The sequence below is a fragment of the Oryx dammah genome, unplaced genomic scaffold (assembly GCF_014754425.2).
Source record: "Oryx dammah isolate SB20612 unplaced genomic scaffold, SCBI_Odam_1.1 HiC_scaffold_5, whole genome shotgun sequence".
Classification (NCBI taxonomy): Eukaryota; Metazoa; Chordata; class Mammalia; order Artiodactyla; family Bovidae; genus Oryx; species Oryx dammah.
The window spans coordinates 103,596,700-103,616,320 of record NW_024070189.1 but is presented as its reverse complement, the minus strand read 5'-3'; the positions used below and the strand labels follow the sequence as shown (position 1 = coordinate 103,616,320).

Genomic DNA, 19,621 nt, shown 5'->3' with positions numbered 1-19,621 from the left:
GGTCTGACATTCCTCTTGACTAAAAAGTCCTGCGTCGTGTTTGCCAAAATCCACAGGTCTGCAAGATGCGTCCCCAGCTGCTACTTGTTTCCAATAACTCAGTCTCACCACCTTCCACCTCACTGCCATCTCTTCAGGTCCCGTGCCTTTTACCTCCACCTTCTTAACACACTGCCTTCCTAATTCAAGACAAAGATGTAGCTTTGCACAGTTGGCACATGAAGTAAGTTTCATTAGCTGAACAAATAGCAATCTGAAGCCAGACTGACTAACTCACCTCCTAAAACAGTTCATATAACTCAAGAGCATCCATTCTAACAACCAACCACATTTAGCTGGCAGCACAGTTCTGTAAGCCTCAAACTATGACACTGCCAACCCGTTCTTCTGGTTCTGCGGCACTTCCCAACCTGACAACTATTATAAGGAAACCCCAACGATGCTCTATTACCCCAGGACGACCTCACCCACTCCCCTGTTTCATAACCTTCCTAGTTTTCTACAATGAGCATAAATTATCTCAATTATTGGAGGAAAATAAGCCCAGGGAAAACAGTCTTGTCCATTCCATTTGATGGCACAGAAAAACCCCAAGCCCAAACAGACAGTTCTCGAAATAAGTATTTGAGTTGCCCATGCTTTCAGAGGTTAACACACTCACGATGACAGTCCTTAACTGGATTCAGTGGTAAGAGTATTACACTTTTGTGTCTCGGAAACTGACACATTCAAGGCTCTGCAGGTCATTTTTTATTTTCTCCCAACAGAACACCAGAAAATGCCAACATTTCCGAAACAGCTTCACTACTCTCCCACTCGCGTCCTTCAGGTGCATCTTCTAGTCCTCTGCGATCTCGGGCCCAAGGAGGTCTAGCTATGAGCTTCAATGTGCCCTCATCACACTGGCCCCTGCCTTGCCCTCTTCAGCTGGGTCCCGCTGCTCTTATGGCAAATTCCGGACCCCCTCAGCCCTGGAACCTGCCCATTTGTCTCTCTCTGCCCCAACCACACTGATCTTCCTTCAATCCCCAACACTCTCTCTCTGCCAGAAATGCTCTCCCTTTTCCGCTTATTTAGCTCCTACATGTCCTCTGATCCCAGATGAAGGAAGGCCCCCTCGAGTCCTGCTTACCAGTTCACAGCATCCTTCTATCCTTGGCCCATGTTAAGTTTCCTCAAGTTTATGAGATTAGTTACAACTGCTCTCCCATTAATCTCACAGTAAACTCACTGAGCAGGGAGAGATTCCTAGCACAGTGCCGGAGGCACAGTATGCACTCTGATATTTATTGAATACATCAATACAGAAATCACTACTTGCAATGCCACAAAGTCACAAAATAAGTGATGCAAAGCAAGTGAGAAGAACTACTTACAAGAGTTGAGAACTGGAGTCTTTTAAATGCTTTATCATTCAATACTTAAATTTAAAAGTGTTCTTAAAAAAAAACTGTAAAATACAGACACCAAAAAGTTTATAAAAACAAAAAACTACTGCTAATCCTAACCCAAAGATTTTGTTGACATCTTGCTACAAATTCTTCCAGGATTTTCTTCTACCAAGAGCAGCATTATTTCTTTCCTCTCTATCAAAATATAAGATTGCAGGATCTGCCAAATGATACTGCATTAATAGAGATGACTTGACATTAAAAAAAAAATGATGTCATCTGAATGGAAATAACAATGCATCCAAATCATTAATACATTAATCCCATTCTCTACACCACATCCAAGATGACAGACAATCCCCTGCAAAAACCAGCTTCAGAATTTTAGGGGCAGCAGAGGGGATGAAAGCTGAAGGGTGGGGGAGTTAGTGAGGAGAGGGTCTAGAGATCACTCTCAAAATCCCCAATCTAAACCGCTTCCTCCCTAAAAGGGCCAACTTTTCTGAGTTACAGGCTATAGAAGCGAAGCAATGGGGTGACTCTATGGCTTGGTTCTTAAAAGCCACCTGGTAACTCTGCTCTCCAAGGACAAAGCAGGGCTAGAAACGGAGTTACCAGATCATCCCCCAACTCCAAGCAGAGGTGTACTGGAGCTTGGACAAGTACGTGGCTTTGTGTTGTGGGAGCTCCCAGAAAATCCTCATACACAGCTTGCAAACCGCAGCATTCCTGGGCTCCAGTGCCCCACAGGGCAGGCGCAAGCCCAGCTCTATACTACTCAGAGTCTTGGGCAAGCAGCCTGGCTTCAAGTCCTGGCCTCCAGTTATCTCACCTGCAATATGAGGACTATACTCTCCCTTCCCAAATCGGATTATTAGGGGCACTGAAATAATATGTCTGTGAACTGAGTTTAGCATACACTGGGCACTCAAATTGGGGCCAGTTTGGTCCTTCCTCCACAGCTTGCTGTCAGGTCTAACAAGCTACCAGCACTCTGGTGCCAGCGAACATTTCACATAAGATTGAAGGCAGGAGGAGAAGGGGACGACAGAGGATAAGATGGTTCAATGGCATCACCAACTTAGTGGCCATGTATTTGAGCAAGCTCCGGGAGTTGGTGATGGACAGAGAAGCCTGGCGTGTTGCAGTCCACGGGGTCGGAAAGAGTTGGACATCACTGAGTGACTGAATTGAACTGAACTTGAAAAAAAACTTGCAACCACTCTCAGAAGAAAAAGAGTTTCAACAGGACAGTAGGTCCAAGACTGAAGCAACTGCACTGAAGGCTGTCTGTCCCTCAGTTCCTCTGTGCTACCACAGCCAGAAGGTGTCACTGTGTAAAATGGACACACAAGAACCATAGACTTAACCAGTACTATGTACTCCGAGAAAACTGAAAGAAGTAAAAGGGTAAGGAAGAGAAAAAAATTAAAGGCTCAAGTGACTCACTCGGACTTTGATCTAAAGAATCCAAAGCTCTAAAGATAAGGATGAACCACACACATAAAGAGGTAGAGTCAAATACACAAAATTAGGCAGTCCCTGCAAAATTCCCAGGGCAAGGGAGAAACGTGCACGCAGGTTTCCCAAGTCATTCAGTGCCTAAGGGAGGGGTCCCCATTCATTTCTGGGTCCCAGTGTTTATATACACACCAAGTGTCAGTCACCCTCTAGGCTAGGGCCCTGCCCATAAGCCTTTCCTTGTTGAAGTGATCAATTCCGATTCTTGGCAATAATCCCTTTAAAAGGCCAGCTGCTGCTGTCTAGTCACTGATGCCAACCCTTTCCAGGTGGGAAAAAAGATATCAATACAGCCAACGCCTAGATGGAGAGGCAAATTTAAAGTATAAGGCCCTGAGAAAGACTGGAACCCAGAGAGGGGGAAGGGTCCCGTGGCTCCCCGGGGTCAGGCAGGAAGGGCGCGAGCCGGGGGGAGGGCCAGCCCTGCAGGCGTGGGCGCGCGGGGACTCTTATTCTGACACGGGATCCGCAGCCGCCGTCGCCGTCGCCGCGGGGTTCAGCGCCGCGGCCCGGCCTGCCCGCGACCCTCGTCTCCCGCGCGGGACCCCCGCCCCGCGCGCCCACGTGCCACTGCCCCCATGCCCGTCCCGGCCGCTCGGAAGCTGCACCTCACGACCTGGCCCCGACTCTGACCCCCAGAGTAAGCGCAAGAGGAAGAGGGGCGACGCCGCGACTTTCTGGGACCCCCGCCCGGCCCGGCCCCCACGTGCCCGGGCGGCGACGGAGCGCGGAACTTTCCAGGGCAGCGCAAGGAAGACGCTCCCGGAATACAAGGAGTAGAACTCGCTCGCTCTCACTTTTCCACGCTCGCATCGGGGTCCCTCACAGCCCCCAGACCTTCCGACCCTGCCCAGCCCACACGGCCCCTGCCGCTCCGGTCTCCCTCACGCGACCCCGGCCATGACCCCAGCCCCCGCCCCCCGCCAAGTTTGGTCCGGAACTTACCGGGCCGCGGGCCGGCCGGGCCCTAGGACGGTGTGCGGATTCAAGGGGCCGCGGGGCCGGGGTCGGGGTCGCCTGCGGGGCCGGGCGGCCGAGGGGCTGGGGGCGCTGGGCCGCGCGCGCTCGCTCCGCCTGTGGGGCCGCCCGGGCCCGCGGCGCTCGCTCCGCCGGTCCGCCCGCCCGCCCGCGCCGCCGGCCAGATAATGCGCCCCTCGGCCGCACACATGGAGCCCGGCGCCGGCGTCACCGCCCGGGACATGCGCACCAGGTCAGCGCGCCCGGCCCGCGGCCCCCAAAACACCGGGGAGCTCTTAAAGGCGACGCCGCCCGCCCGCGCCCGGCTGGGCGGGGCCAGGCGGATGGTGGGCGGGGCCTGGTGTGGTGGGCGGGGTCAGTTCACCGGTACCGCCCCGGAAGCACCGCCCCTCCCGGCCGCCCTCCACGGGACGCCCTGCCCCGTGCGCCGGTTTCCCACGAGGGCTCGGGCGTGCTCCTGTAGCAGCGCCGAAGGGTCGTCGCCAGCTCACCCGCGCGGCCCAGCCGAGCGGGCCGCGCCCAGGGCTGACTCACGGCGCGCTCACTGCTGACCTCGCTCCAACTGGGCTGCGAGACATCGAGCAACTGCTTCTGAAAACCAAGGTTAGAATGCCACCCCCGCGGGGTCGACACACGAAGTTCCCCTCCAGGGGATCGGCGAAACCATAAATCCTCCAGCTCAGTAAAGAGAGTTCTACAAAGTAAGCGCCAGACCCACCCACTTAAAAACACCTAATAGATGACTGCTCTCCTTCTCCAGTTACCTCCCAATCTGCCCCGTGCCTCGAGGAGAAGGTGAAACCTCCCAAGAAAGCAAATCTGCGCCCTTCCCTCTGCAGTGATGTGGAGGAAACACGGCAAACAGTCTAACCCAAGAGGATGGCTTTGGAGATATTCAACTACATAAAGCAAAACACAATTTTCCTAGGGAAAATAAAATATCTTGTATTACAAAAAGCTCTCAATATCAAGGTTAGGTTCTGAAAGTGAAAGTGAAGTCGCTCAGTCGTGTCCGACTCTTTGCGACCCGTGGACTGTAGCCCACCAAGCTCCTCCATCCATGGGATTCTCCAGGCAAGAATACTGAAGTGGGTTGCCATTTCCTTCTCCAGGGGATCTTCCTGACCCAGGGATCTAACCCAGGTCTCCCACATTGCAGGCAGACGCTTTAACCTCTGCACAACCAGGGAAGCCCTTAAATACAAGAATACAGTCTCTCAGAAAACCTCCTATAGAGACACAGAACTTCAGATCCAAGTACTAACATCAAAGATTTCAAGGGAGGAAAGGAAGCCAGGTTGAAAGAAGAAGAGGGAGGAGGCGGGAGGTGGGGGGGCGGCGAAAGGGGTGGCCTTACAGACGTCTCCTGCCACCTACAGATACCCAGGCGTTATGGGACTTTTCCCTGGGCCTCCAGAGAAGGGAGGACTGGAACTCGGCCCTACCAGAGACCAGACCAGACCAGAACCAGAATTCGAGTTCTCTGCCAAGAGGAGGTTCTGAAGAACCACCAAAAAAGGCCCTTCCCAAGTTCTTTTTATGAAAGTGAAGTCGCTCAGCCGTGTCAACTCTTAGTAAGTCTACCAGGCTTCTCTGTCCATGGGATTTTCCAGGCAAGAGTACTGAAGTAGGTTGCTATTTCCTTCTCCAGGGGATCTTCCCCACCCAGGGATGGAACCCAGGTCTCCTGCATTGCAGGCCTACACTTTACCCACTGAGACACCAGGGAAGCTCTTTTTATGGCATTAATACAAATAATTCATGATGAGACACCTAGATAACACATCCTGATACATACTCATCAAGTGAAACAAAGTTTCACCAAACATACATACCTTTACCATTTGAAATGTAGTGATATTTTTCTACTTCATTTTTTTAAAAAGAATCAATGTAATTCTGACCCACAACTGGTCTTGACCCCAAACTTTAAAAACAATGTAGAATAAGTTTTACAAATAAAAAGTTTTCTGCCATGTTCCCACCCCACCCCCCACCTCAATAAGAAGTTCAAAAAAGCCCATTTTAATTGTGAGTTCCATACCTAACTGGCAACTTTTTGTTGCTGATTCCACCCCCAACCCTACCCAAAAAATCTTCCAAGGGCTTAAAGCCAACATCTGGTACAACCTCTCCAGGGCCAAAAGAGAAGCATTCCTCAAACTAAAAATGATACAAAATACAAGTTGTTGAGCAGACACCTTGCCTGACTCAGTTTTGTCAACAATTTGCTTTGCTACAAAGAAATTTAAATGTTCAAATTCAAAAACCAAACAAAAACAGTTTATTCTCAAACAGGTAACTGGGTAAAAGAATGCAGAAAAATCCCTGATCCCAGAGGCAAAGGTAGTTTAAAGCAAATATGATTTTCACTCTAATTTGGCAGCTCTGTATTTTGAGAACTGCTTTGCTGCTGCTGCTGCTAAGTCGCTTCAGTCGTGTCCGACTCTGTGCAACCCCATCGACCCAGCCCCCCAGGCTCCCCCATCCCTGGGATTCTCCAGGCAAGAACACTGGAGTGGGTTGCCAGTTCCTTCTCCAATGCATGAAAGGGAAAAGTGAAAGTGAAGTCGCTCAGTCTTGTCAGACTCTTAGCGACCCCATGGACTGCAGCCCACCAGGATCCTCCATCCATGGGATTTTCCAGGCAAGAGTACTGGAGTGGGGTGCCATTGCCTTCTCCGGAGAACTGCTTTACTCAACAATTAATCAGATGATGTATATTAAAGCAATACAAGCAAAATATTACCTCACTGCTCCTCAACTGGGTCGTGATTAATCCTACTTGATTAAACACAGACATAGCAAAGTGTGGTCAGGTGGGAGATCCAAGACTTGAGCCTGACATAGGGATCCCAGAATCTGGGCAAACCCTGTGTAAATCACCCAGGTGACAACCATCCTGTTTTAAAGAGGAAGGCATCAGCTGTGATGCAATAATGACATGGCCCCATGGACTGAGATGTGAACTGGTGACAGGTGGTCCTCCAAACAATAGTGCCAACTTCTCTGGCTGGCAAAGGGTGAAATGGTTTATTTTGTGATAGGAGGAGAGGACCAAGTGTGTAAATGGAAAAAGTGATGGTGAATCCAGACCCACCTCAGGTGGGTGAATGCTGGCTGATGCTGCTTGGCTTTGAGGCCTTGTGCCATAGTACTGGACTAAACAGCAAACAGTTCAGCTGGTGACTAAGAAACATGCTGCAACCACCTTCAGGTGCCATTCTAAAACTGAAAACACTAACAGACAAGTAGGGCTAGAACTATGTTTCTCTCGAAGTTTTTTCCCTCTGCCCTAAGAACAAGGCAGTCACTTAATACTTATAGATGCCAGTTAACATAAAAACACTTCTGTTATTAGGTTAAACAAAATTTTCTGCCAAATTCACTTCATATCCTTCAGATCCTTGCTAATAATAGCCAAGCCTCCTTCCACCCTAACCACTGAAGAAATATTCTAATTATCTCTCTAATGTACTATTAGATAAACTTTCAAACACCATCTGAGCTAAATTCCTATACAACAGAGGGACTGACGAAAAGAAATTTGGGCCAAACTCCATGTTCGTGTCCTCGTTTATAAAGCAGAAATTGGTCAAAGGCTCCAAAGTAGTGTGAAACTGACTGAAAAGGAGTAGCATCACCTACTGAATGTTTATGGTACTGTACTTTTGGGGTTTTAATCAGAAAATTTCTTTGAAGTTTCTGGTGGACAAAAATTTAAGTTGTCTTATGTGATAAATAAGAACTGGATTTTGTAGGCTGGGGAGCCTAGAGGCACCAGCTCCACAAGTTCACAGGCTGGTGGCACAGAAAGACACAATGATTTCAATGCAGAAAATGCATTCGTAGGAAAAGACAGGACTCACAGAGGAAAGGACTGCTCCCCTCCCTGGGAAGGGCTCTGGGAAATCTTTGCGGATGTGACATTTGAGCCAGCTCTTAATGGATGGACATCCTAGGCACCGAGAATAGCAGAGGCAAGGGGCCAGAACTGGCTACTCCTGGAGAGGCTTTGGCGCAGGAAGGGCTGAAAAGGGGTGGATTCATTATCTTTTAAACTTTCTAGTTGGCTTTCTCTCTCAGAATGCTTAAATTTACAAGCTAAGCAGGCCTAGTTATGAAGACTTTAACCAATTTTTAGATTACCGCAATCAAACAGTGATACTAAAGCTCCAACTTGTATTCTAAGAAGCTCTCCAAAGTTTTTTTTTTTTTTTTAAAAAAGGGGGGACTTCCCTCATGGTCCAATGGCTAAGATTCTGAGCTTCCAACGCAGGGGGCCCGGGTTGGATCCCTGGTCAAGGAACTAGATCCCACATGCTGCAACTAAAGTTTGTGTATTCTGCAACTAACTCCCAGTGCAGCCAAATAAAAAATAAATATATATTTTTAAAAAGGTACCCTTATGACAAAGAGTAGTTGGTTAAGAATCTACCTGCCAGTGCAGGGGACATGGGTTCTATCCCTGGTCAGGGATGATTCCACATGCTGAGGGGCAACTAATTCTGTGCACCACAACTACTGAGGCCCACAAACCCTAGAACCTGGGCTTTGCAACAAGAAAAGCCACCACAAGGAGAAGCCAATGCGACACAACTAGAGAGGAGTTAGCTCCACGCAACTAGAGAAAGCCCGCATGCAGCAACAAAGACCCAATGCAGCCAAAAGTTAATACACACATAAATAGAAATGTGATCATAAAATTAAAAAAAGATTATTTAAGAAGAAAGAAAAAGTGCACTGACTGCTTTCCACACTTTGCATTTTTAGTACTCTAAAGTCTAAAACTATTTTCATTGAGTTTAGAGGCAATATAACCACAGTCTCTAAGAGGATTATTTTTTAAGTTTCTTATTTCACCCCAAATTCATATTCAGATGGTGAGATTACAAAGCAATTGGGTTGGGAACGGAAAAGATTCGTTTCTATGTGAATTTCATTTCCCTAGCACTTTGATATTTTTGGTACGTTTTTCAAGGACCAGAAAAGAGTTAAAAGAGGATGTACTTTAAGAAAATACTGTACTCCCAACACATTACAGCTGCTACAACAAATGTCACTGTTTAAAAACAATCACAATGCTTTTACACTAGACTTGGAGTTTGTGGGAGATACCAGCTCCTGTTTGCCTCATCCCCGGAAAGTTCTCTGAAGTGCAGCTCTCTGCAGATGAGCCACCTTGTCGACATGTGTTTGAGTATCCTTTCTAACCACGACTCTGAACACTTAGGGTCAATGCAACATGGCGTTAGTCTCTGTGACCGTGATGATATCCCTCTATTACAGGCTTCTGAGCACAAATGCTTCCCTAAAGGGTTAAACACAAACTGCTAAGAAGTATCACTGTGAACCGAACCGGAAGTGAATCTCCCACTCTGTCTTCATCTGCATGTGTCACCAGTTGGCAAGGAGTATCTCTTTTGTGTCTATACATGGCTGACAAAAAAAAAAAGCACACCTAATTTAGATCTATTTTAAGCCTTTGAAAAGTTAGTCAGTGAACCATGTTTTCTATGAATTAAAGAATTAAAAGGGAAAAAAATCAGAAGACGACCAGGAAAAAAAAAAAAGTGCTACATGACAGTCTTAAGTCTAGAAATAAATCTATTCAAACCCGCTTAACAAAGAAAGTGTTAGTCACATCATTCATTTGCTAATAAACATCCTTGGTTTAGACATGAAGAAAAACATTTTAAAACCTTGGTATCCAGTTCATACCTCCCTCTCTCAGTTATTAAATGGCTGATCTTCCAACTTGACATAGGAAAGAGGAAAACATTCCTCCTAAAGTTTTCCTAATAGGATGAGTACTGGCCGCCTCCACTGGTGCCCAGCATTTTACTATAGAAAATGTATGAGATGGGTCTTTCTAGTTTTCTCCCTCACAGCTTGCCCTATTCCATGCTGACCTAGTCAGGCCTACAATTTCACCAACTCCTGGTCTGAGAGCAGTAATATCTTTTCTTCAAATTTGGGTCAAAAATAAACCTTCACCATATGTAAAATAGATAGACAATGGGAATTTGCTGTATGGTTCAGGAAACTCAAACAGGGGCTCTGTATCAACCTAGAGGAGTGAGATGGGGAGGGAGATGGGAGGGAGATGGGAGGGAGGTTCAAAAGGAAGGGGATAGATGTATACCTACGGCTGATTCATGTTGAGGTTTGACAGAAAACAACAAAATCCTATAAAGCAATTATCCTTCAATTAAAAAAAAATAAATTTTAAAAAATCAACCTTCAGTATAGATACTTTAAGAGGATAAATACAAACTTGAAACCTTTATACATATAAAGCCTAAAACTTGAAAATGTCATGCAAGTTAAAAAATTGTTTTGCATGTTAAGAATTTTAGACCAGCTTAGGGCTTCCCTAGTGGCTCAGTGGTAGAGAATCCACTTGTCAATGCAGGGGACACAGGTTCGATCCCTGAATCAGGAAGATCCCACATGCCACAGAGCAACTAACCCGGAGCACGGCAACTATTGAGTCCACACTCTAGAGCCCGGGAGCTGCAACCACTGAGACAAATGCCACAACACTGAAGCCCGCGGGCCTAGAAGCCGCCTTCCGTGGTGAGAAGCCAGAGCACTGCAACTCGAGCACAGCCCCCACTCACTGCAACTAGAGAAACGTCTGTGCAGCAATTTTTGACCCAGGACAGTCAAAAATAAATCAATACAATTTGTTTAAAAAAATTGTAAATGACAATTCTCAAAGGAAAGAAAAAACTCAAAAGCAGAGACTTCCCTGGTGGTCCAGTGGCTAAGACTGCGCTCCCAGCACAGGGAGCCCAGGTTCTATTCCTGGTCAGGGCACTCGATTCCACATGCCACAACTAAAGCTCCTGCGTGCTGCAACTAACACTCAGCGCAGCTGAAATACATAAATATTAAAAAACAATCAGAAGCAGCCCCCATTCTCTGTCCCCCATGTAGACTGCATACTATTACAAAGAGCGTCTGCACAGTCTGATTTCACCAGCCACCACTGGTTTATGATTGAAAATACTTAGTCAGAGGTCAATTTAAATACAACTTGATAGTTCAATCTTGAATCCTACTATGACACATTTTTCTCTACTTTTGAAGGTAACTGAGCTTTTCTTGCCAAAGGCGCTCCATTCAAACACTGATTTTTAAGTGAGCATAGCCACATCAGGTCAAGAGAAGTCACCAGACTGTTTCACATCCAGGTCCCCATGATGCCCGTGCCGCTCCTCTCCTGAATGCCCAGTCACCTGAAGAGTAGCTCTCCCCAATTCCCCTTCCCTCGCAGGCTCCCCAATCCATCCCTCCCTCCACATTCCAGCTGCGGCATTTTGCTGCACTTTCCAGTTCATGAACCTCTCTCTTCCTAGCAGCATATGAGGGCCACTGTATCCAGCCAGGCGCTTAACCCTTAACAAGTTAAATGAGCACTCCCATCACACTTGAAGGTAAGGTTTTTGCTGTAACATACCGCAGGCACATAGTGTGTAAGTTTGAGCCTTTTTCCTAGTCACCCTGTCATGCTTCAGAAGGCACGGCAAGTCCATAGGGTATACCAAGGTGGTGCAGTGGTGGTGGCAGCAGCAGGGGCAGTATAGGGCTACAGTGAACTAAGGGAACCCATTGGGAAAAATCAGCCAATCCAGGAACCTCCAGATCAGGGGTCCCCAGCCTCTGGGAATGCCTGATGACCTGAGGTGGAGCTGATGTACCAACAGAAATAAAGTGCACAATAAATGTAATACGCTGGAATCATCCCAGAACCATCCTCCTTCCCTCCGGTTCATGGTACAACTGTCCTCCATGAAACCAGTCCCTGGTGCCAAAAAAATTGAGAACTGCTGCTCCAGATCACTGGCCCTCAGTCATAAACAGCAGCCTGTGGCCCCAACATGGACTGGTTTGCTCTTGGGCAGTATTAACTGCCATTGGTAGCCATCAGATGCCAACCTCAAGAGGAATAGCCAGCCTTGATATGATTCTATAACAATTACCTTTACTGTTGTTTAGTTGCTAAGTTGTGTTCAACTCTTTGCAACCGCATGGACTGTAGCCTGCCAGGCTCCTCTGTCCATGGGATTTCCCAGGCAACAATACTGAAGTGGGTTGCCATTTCCTCCTCCAGGGGATTGCCTTTATTGGCAGGCAGATTCTTTACCACTGAGCCACCTAGGAAGCTATCTTTACTAGGCACCTACAACAGTCTGGCTGCTTGCTTCGTGCTTACCATCCCCACCAGCAAATAAAGAGACTGAGGCTCCAATGTTAGCCCACTTTCCTAAGGGCACACAGCCAGCAAGTGGCAGAATCTGGCTTTCTGGCTCTAAAGCTTCTGTTGCACACAGGGCCTCCCATGGCACTTTTAACCAGGCAGTAAAGACAAATAACAGCAAACAGTTATCCAAGAACACACTCTTGCTGAAGGATCTATCTACTGTCTGCTTCCGTAAGTTCTATACACATCTCCAGAGCAGCCTTTTGCAGGCAAGCTACTGCAGGGAACCCTGTGATAATGCAACAGGAAACTGTCCTGTTAACCACCCTGCCAGACAGTCCTGAATCTGTGGGTACATGTGCTGGGCCCCCAGCCCTGCTAAGTGTAGGTCCACTAGCTCCCAGCTCTGACAGAGCGGCTTACTGAGCAAAAAGTGAGAGCCTAAATGTTTTCTATGCTCACACTGGAGCCTAAGAACTTAGCCTGGAGGGCGGGGAACAGGAAGTGAAGAGAGAACAAGCATCCACTTCCCAAGGGCAGCAGAGCCCAGAGGTGGGAGTCTGATCACGTGCACAGTTGCAATACTTGTCCACGCCCACTTCCGGCCTCGGCTTTCCTCTTCACCTCAGGAGTCAGTACTTGGGTGGAGAGAAAGGAAAAGAAGACTACCAGGAACTCCTTGTAATATGCTCCTTCTCTCCTGGAACCTGGGCCCTGAATGAGTATTCACCCCTGCTCTCTGGCTCCACCCCTCACAAATACACTTACTTAAGAAAAACACCTGTCACATGATTGATCTACGTGGACTAACATAAAATCTGGACCACAACACAGGAAAATCAAACTAGTGCTTCCCCAGTCCCAGTATAAGAAGGAACTGTGGGGCAGAGGGAACTCTGCGCCAAGAATACTAATACAAAATAAAGCAACTTAGCTCTTTGAAATCTCACCTTTCCATTGCCATAAACAACAGCCAAGTACTACCCTTATCTGATTTTTTTTTAAGAGATTGCAAATGAGGCAAGATGACATTTAGAGTTGTGTATATCTGGGCTTCCCAAGTGGCACTAGTGATAAAGAACACCCCTGCCAATGCAGGAGAGAGAAGAGACACGGGTTCAGTCCGTGGTTCGGGAAGATCCCCTGGAGAAGGGCACTGCTGCCCACTCCGGTATTCTTGCCTGGAGAATCCCACAGACAGAGGAGCCTGGTGGGCTACAGTCCACAGGGTCACGCAGAGTTGGGCACGACTGAAGCAACTTGGCATGCATGCATGCATCTCTTTGCATAATAGGCACTGCCATGAAGAAATACCACGGGATTCCAAAAACACACTGCCACCAGCTTCAGGAGAAGCAAAGCTGAAAATGCTCTGCGAAATAACCATTCCAGAATCTCTTTTGTTTCTCCAAGACTATAGCCCCAGTCATCCTGGATCAACTAGTGCCAAAAGCCAACAATCAACTGGGAAAACACCATAATTTCTGCCTCCTTTCAGAGGGAGGAAACAGAAAACAAGAGTCCAGTGAGGAAATGAGAAGGGTAGTAAGGTTTCATTTCCAAACCTTCAAGGAAACTCTACCCCCAAATCTCAACATCCAGGGATATTCTCAGAGAAGCCCTGAGATATTCTTTCATTCGTTTATTTGTCTGTGACAGGGACGTAAGGTCCTAGAGGCCTGACTGCATCTCTCTAGCCAGCTCACTGCCAGACTTCCAGCCCCCGGCACGGTGTGCCTGGTGCATCACTGGCACCCACTTATTGCTGAATTATTTGCGGGCATAGGAAGTTATATGAGCCAGGAGTTCTAACACTTTCTATTTTCCAATCCAATTTAAGTTACATTAAAAAACAAAAACCCTACCTTAGGGTCACACGGAAAACTCGTAGCAAGTTAAGCCCTTACTTGAGTGTTCAAACGTCCTTTATATGCCAGTTTGGAGGGATAAATTCATATCCAAGCAACACATTCATATAGACAAAGGCAGACAGTCTGCAGAGAGGATAAGGTCAAACTTAAAACTAGAAATTCAAAATAACATCCATTCATTTGAATAGAACAACTCCATAGAGTAGTTACTTCCCAATTTCGAAAGAGGTCAGCTTCTTTCTTATCACCAAAATCCCTCAGGGATTTAATGCCCCCAGTGCTGTCTCCAACAGGAAGGAAACCCTGACTTCCCCAGCTATTTCAGTTATATAAATCAACAGTTTATCGTCCAGAGTTAGGAGCTGGGCAGTGTTGGGACCCACATGCCTTTTAGAGCAGCCTACCAACGGATAACCACGTCACATTACATCTAATAAATGTACCTAGATCAATATCATTTCTAACTATCCAAGGGTTTTTATTGCTGTAAGGATCTTTCAATTCAAAAAAAAAAAAAAAAAGGTTTAAAAAACTTCCTGTTAGATAAAAGAGATGAGATGGTGGCGCCACCATCCACCAAAGTGAAGTCTGTGGTACATAAGAGACATAATTTCAGAAGGGATAATAATCCCTTTAAAGTTCTTAACCTTGTGTTTTATATTTTAAAAATAATAAACTTTGCTCCTTCATATAATGGAATAAATGTCCTTAAGAGAATTTAAAGAAATTTAAGACTGGCAGATACTTCTTAGCTTCAACAGTTAAATTCACTGTGTGTGTATGAAAGAGAGAGGAAGAGAGAGAGTGGAGGGCAGAAGAAGGATATTTTTTGGAGGGAACCCTTTTCTTCTAACTTGGGAGCAATGCAGTGGAGGCCTAGCTCAGATTTCTCACTCACTATTCCCCTGCAACCCAGGTTGTAGCTATCAGGGACAAGTGCCATCTGTCCCCACATGAATAAGTGAAAAAGGCTGAGCCCAACTCATCAGGCCCAATTTTAAGGCTTTCACTAATTGCTAAGAAAAACAGCTTCTCAGAAAAAAAAAAAGTGTCCTGCCCATTCATTCCAGTCCCCATCTGCAGAGGTTGAGTTAGCATCTCCACAGTTCTCTGGATATTTGGGACCTCAAGGTGAATTCTGATCTCATGGGCACTACGCTACACACTCAATGTACTATTATTGTGTGGCAACAATTGCCTTTGTACATCACGTTTGCAGTCTTCTGTCCCCAAATCTGATCCATTACCCAAAAAGAATGGTTCATCTTCCAAGGTTCTAATGTAAGAAGAGATCACTTATCAGGTTGCATATCCTTCAGTCAAGCAGTCCCAAAATCTGGCCTAGGATCCTATATGGTTCACTTTCTTTTTCTTCCCACAATTCAAGTTTGTAATAATCTTCTATCTGGCCTGTGCTCTAATTATAGTAATATATCTCCTTGTCCTTAACTCACAGGTTACCCCATTTTACAGAGGGAGAAAGCAAAGCCAAGGCAAACACAAACCCCTGCCACAAAGCCAATCTATCTCACAACTGCTATCTGAACACAGAAAAATGCTAGACCCAGATAGGCAGTGGATTTTGCAAGAGACAAGTTTCTTTCTCTTTGCTCTTCAGGCATATTTAGCCTTGGCAAAATATCAAACACTTCCTGGTCTGGGAGTCCAGGCCAGAACCATAGTCTCCTGAGCACAACAACCAACCTTTACTGCACACCAACCATGTGCTAGGTGCTCTGCTGGCTGCCTCCGGTTCATTATCCTAGACTCATTCATTCACACATCTGGGAAGCACTTCCCCATTTGTAGGCACCTTCACACATATTCACGGAGATGTGACCCCCCTCAAATATTCAGTAATGTGCTGATCTTGTGCCAAAACTTATCTAAGGCCACACAGCTAGGAAGGACAGACTCAGAATCTGAATCAGGTCCTTCTCACCTCAAAGCTCCCCCTTCCCCAACCCTGCTGGTCCTGTGGGCTTCATTTCAAATAATAAACATGCGCCAGCACTTCTCTGTCCTATCTCAGGACATCTTAAGCCCTGAGTTCCCCACCATCTTCCTTTTCCCTTCAGGGCAGTGCCGACAGCTGACCAGGAAGAGGCAGCAGAGAAGCAACCAGGTCTGGGACAGCTTCCTGCCTGGACTTGACTACTGCAGGAGCAGAGGGCCCAGGAAACTCTCCAAGCCCTTCTCCACAGAAGAAAATAGCTCGAGTTGAAACTTGTGTCCACATGGTCCACCGACAGATTTAGAACTCAAATTATAGCCTCGGCAGGAGTCTTCACAAAGGACGCAAATTAAGCAAGACCCAGATGGAAATGAACAGGAGAGAGACAGTCTTAAGTCAAACTGTAAAGTGAACTGCAGTTCTAGCAGAGTCAGAGGGAAGAGCTGGTTGAAATGCTAAACCAAACAAGTTCAGCCTATGTTTCGGAACTTCAGGAACATTTCTCCCCACGTTTTTAGCCTGAGACTTGTGCATGGACACGAAGTGGTTACAAGTTACTCAGGTTTCAAATTGAGTTCATTCCTGTCCTTTGGACCATCTCTCAATGCCAGCATTCATCAACTTGGGCTCCAGAGAGCTCTGCGTTTGGCAAAACAGATAAAATTAGCTACTGGAGTGAACTTGGAATTCAGGGTGGGCCACTAAAATAAAGTACACATGAGATTTGTAAAAGCCACGTAAAAACTTCCTTTGAGCCAAGCTGAAGTCACCTAACTTAGAGAAATGGATTCAAATCCCCTGTTCTCTGCCTCCCTTCCTCCCTTCCTTGATCGAAGGTGACCCATTTCCTGCTTCTTGCTTTGCCTTTCGAACCAGAGTGTCCCACAAACTGAAGATCCACTAGAGATCAAGGGGTAAATGAGTGGACCTCAGGAGAGAAAACACAGCAGGAAGACCTGAATGAGCGTTGTTTTTTTTTTTTTCTTCTCCTTTTGCAGGGGTGGGGGGTGAGTTCTAGCATGCAGAGGAGGACTGAGGATGGGACCGGAAGTGGGTCAGTCCCACAACATGAAGGTGTGATAATGGGGTACAGTGCTCCAGCCCTGTCCATCCTGTCTCTGCACTGGCCTGACAACACTGCAGTGGCCCCATGACTCAAACATGGAGTAACCACAATTGTCATCTGACAACAGCTCTTGCTCCCCAAAATCTAGCAGGCCTTAAAGGATAAGAGAAAACAGCGTTTTGTTCTTTGCCTGTCTCCCAATTTCCCTTCCAGCCACAAATTCCTCCAGGTCCCCTGAAGCTGAGGTAAAAATTCAGAGAATACCCCTAATCTGGCCAGAAAGAAGACTGAAGGTGGGAGGGGCATATTTCTGATCTCTCCTTCCAGAACAGAGAGAAGTTGAGTACCAAAAAACAGAAACAGGGGTCTGAAGTTGGGGTCTCAAAGGAAAAGTGAGGGAAGAGTTTTTGCATTAGAGAATCAGGACGGAAACCTTAGGAAAGGGGAAATGTCCTCAGGCAAGTGGAAGGAGAACCCCTGAGAATGGAGGGGGACCCTTCAGAGAAGTGACTCATTCCCTCTTCAATCAGAGAGGGGGTATCTTGAAAGAGCGGAAGCATGCTTCAGGGATGTGAGGAGGCTAATAAAGTGGGACATTTCATTTTAGGAAGAGAACCTCTGGAGAAGCCAGGGACCCCTCCAAACACTGCGGCACCCATAGATCAGTAGGAGTCCCCCACAAAATGGAAACTGTTTTGGAAAAGTGAGGAACATTTCTTCAGACAAATAAGGGTCCAGTCATTAATATGAGCACTTTGGAGTAGTGGGCCCCCTCAGGAAAATGGAGGTACTCATCAAAAAGTTAGGGGTCCCATCAAAAGTGGGGACAACTCAAAAAAGTGGGGAACACCTCCAAGAAGGATTCTGACAGAAGTAGGAACACCTCAGATTAGTTAAGGGGGGCCACATGGGGAAAGGAGGAGGCCACCCAGAGAAGTGGGACAGAGAAGTAGGGAGAGCAACGCGGAAAGGTAGGGGGGAAGGGGAGCCCATGAAAAGTAGGGGACGCCTCAAAAAAGCAAGGGCAAAAAAGGAAAGCAGTACAGTGGGACAACAGCTCAGAGAAGCAGGGATCTCCTTACAGAGGTGGGGGTCCCCGGAGAACTGAGGGGCAGGGTCCCCTAGAAACAGGGATATCTCCTTAGAGAAGTGGCGGTCCCTCAGTGAAGATGGGGGTCGGTCCCAGAAAGGGAGGCGGTCCCACATAAAAAGCAACCCCTCGGAGAAGCAGGGGTCCCCTTAGAGAAGTTCAGAGGAGGTGTCTTAGAGACGCGGGGCCCTCAGAAAACGGGCCCCTTCACGAAGCAGGAGGTCCCTCAAAGAGATGGGGCACCCTCAGGGAAGGGAGACTCCCCTCAGAGAAGCAGGGTCCCTTAGAGAAGCAGGTTCCGCGACAAGAGGGTCCACGCATGGAAGCGGCCCCCTCGGAGAAGCGGAAGCCCCAGAGAAGCCCGGGGCACCGGAAGCCGGGGACCCGCCACCAGCGGCGTCCGCCCCTCACTCACCGAAGTTGCTCGGCGCCTCTGCGGGCGGCTGCTGGGCCCCAGACGGCCTCGGGTGGCAAAGTCGGATCCTGTCCGCTCGGGTCTCGCGGCGGCAGCTCCCTCGGGTGGCGCCCGCGGCGGCGACCGCGGCGGCGACAGGACGACGGACGATCGACCGACTGACTGCGCGGGCGGCGCGGAGCGCGTTCGGGCAGCGGGGGTGCGCGTGCGCGCGCCGGGGCGCTGACCCCGGGCGGGAGGAGCCGCCGCGCAGCGCTCGAAGCCGCCGCTTGGTCTCGCCGCTCCGTCTCACACTGAAATTGCCCGCTTCGCAGCCCGGCTTCCCCGGTTGCTAGGCAGATTTCGCCTCCCACACTTCCGGGTTGAGGCACGTCTCACCGAGTGGCGGCGCCGCAGGCCAATGAGGTCGGGCCAGGGTTCCCGGGATCCGCGCCCCGGCGAGGGCGTGGCCAGCCTCGTGACGGACAGCATTCGGCGGCCAATGAGCATACGGGCCGGCTGGCCCTCGGGATCGCGCCGGGGGCTTGGGCGGGCCCGAGGAGGCGGGACAAGATGAATGACATGCGATTTGCCAATGAGAGAGTGGAGCGGACCTCAGGTCCAGTCAGGGCGCTTCAGGGGCGGGGCTTTAGCTTCGGGGCAGGAACACCGCGAGGGGCGGGGCGTGAGGACGAGTCAATCCGTGGCCGGCTGCTCGGACACTGGCGGGGGGTTCTGCCCGGCTACCCGGCGGCCGACAACTGTCTGGGCAGGGGGTTCCCCGCAGTGCTCAGCAGGGGCGCCCCACCCACAATGCACCGGAGGCGGCTTAGGCCGGGCGGGCGTGGAGCGGTTACGCTGGGCAATGGGCGGGGCCGCATGAGGCGCGCTCTAAGGACTCTGGGCGAACTGTGGCCAGCTCTTGTTCCCCAGGGGATTCGTTGCCCTGGGCTCTCTTCTGACTACAGTCACGGGTTCGACCCTCTTCTGAGGAGAACTTTGAGGAATCTCGCCCCTGGCCCCTCTTCTGAGAAGAGTTTTAGCGATTCTTGCCTTGCCCACTTTTCTGAGAACTGCCAGGATAAGAATGATTTTGTTATAAGAAAACATGTAGGGATTCGGGCCCCTGTCCCCTTTACTAAGGAGA

General features: G+C 48.5%; 1 protein-coding gene across 4 annotated transcripts in view; it reads right to left on the bottom strand.

The window, feature by feature from the left end:
* The window catches only part of GATAD2A (GATA zinc finger domain containing 2A), a 98,698-nt gene extending 79,882 nt beyond the window's left edge, over positions 1 to 18,816 (bottom strand). The window contains exon 1 of one of the 4 annotated variants that reach the window (XM_040241266.1): positions 18,496 to 18,816. The gene's annotated coding sequence lies outside the window, so the exon portion shown is untranslated. Of the gene's footprint in view, positions 1 to 3,857; positions 3,945 to 18,495 lie in introns of those variants that run through there. The other 3 variants (XM_040241264.1, XM_040241267.1, XM_040241265.1) reach the window with 3 other exon arrangements.
* Between the last annotated feature and the right edge of the window lie 805 nt (positions 18,817 to 19,621).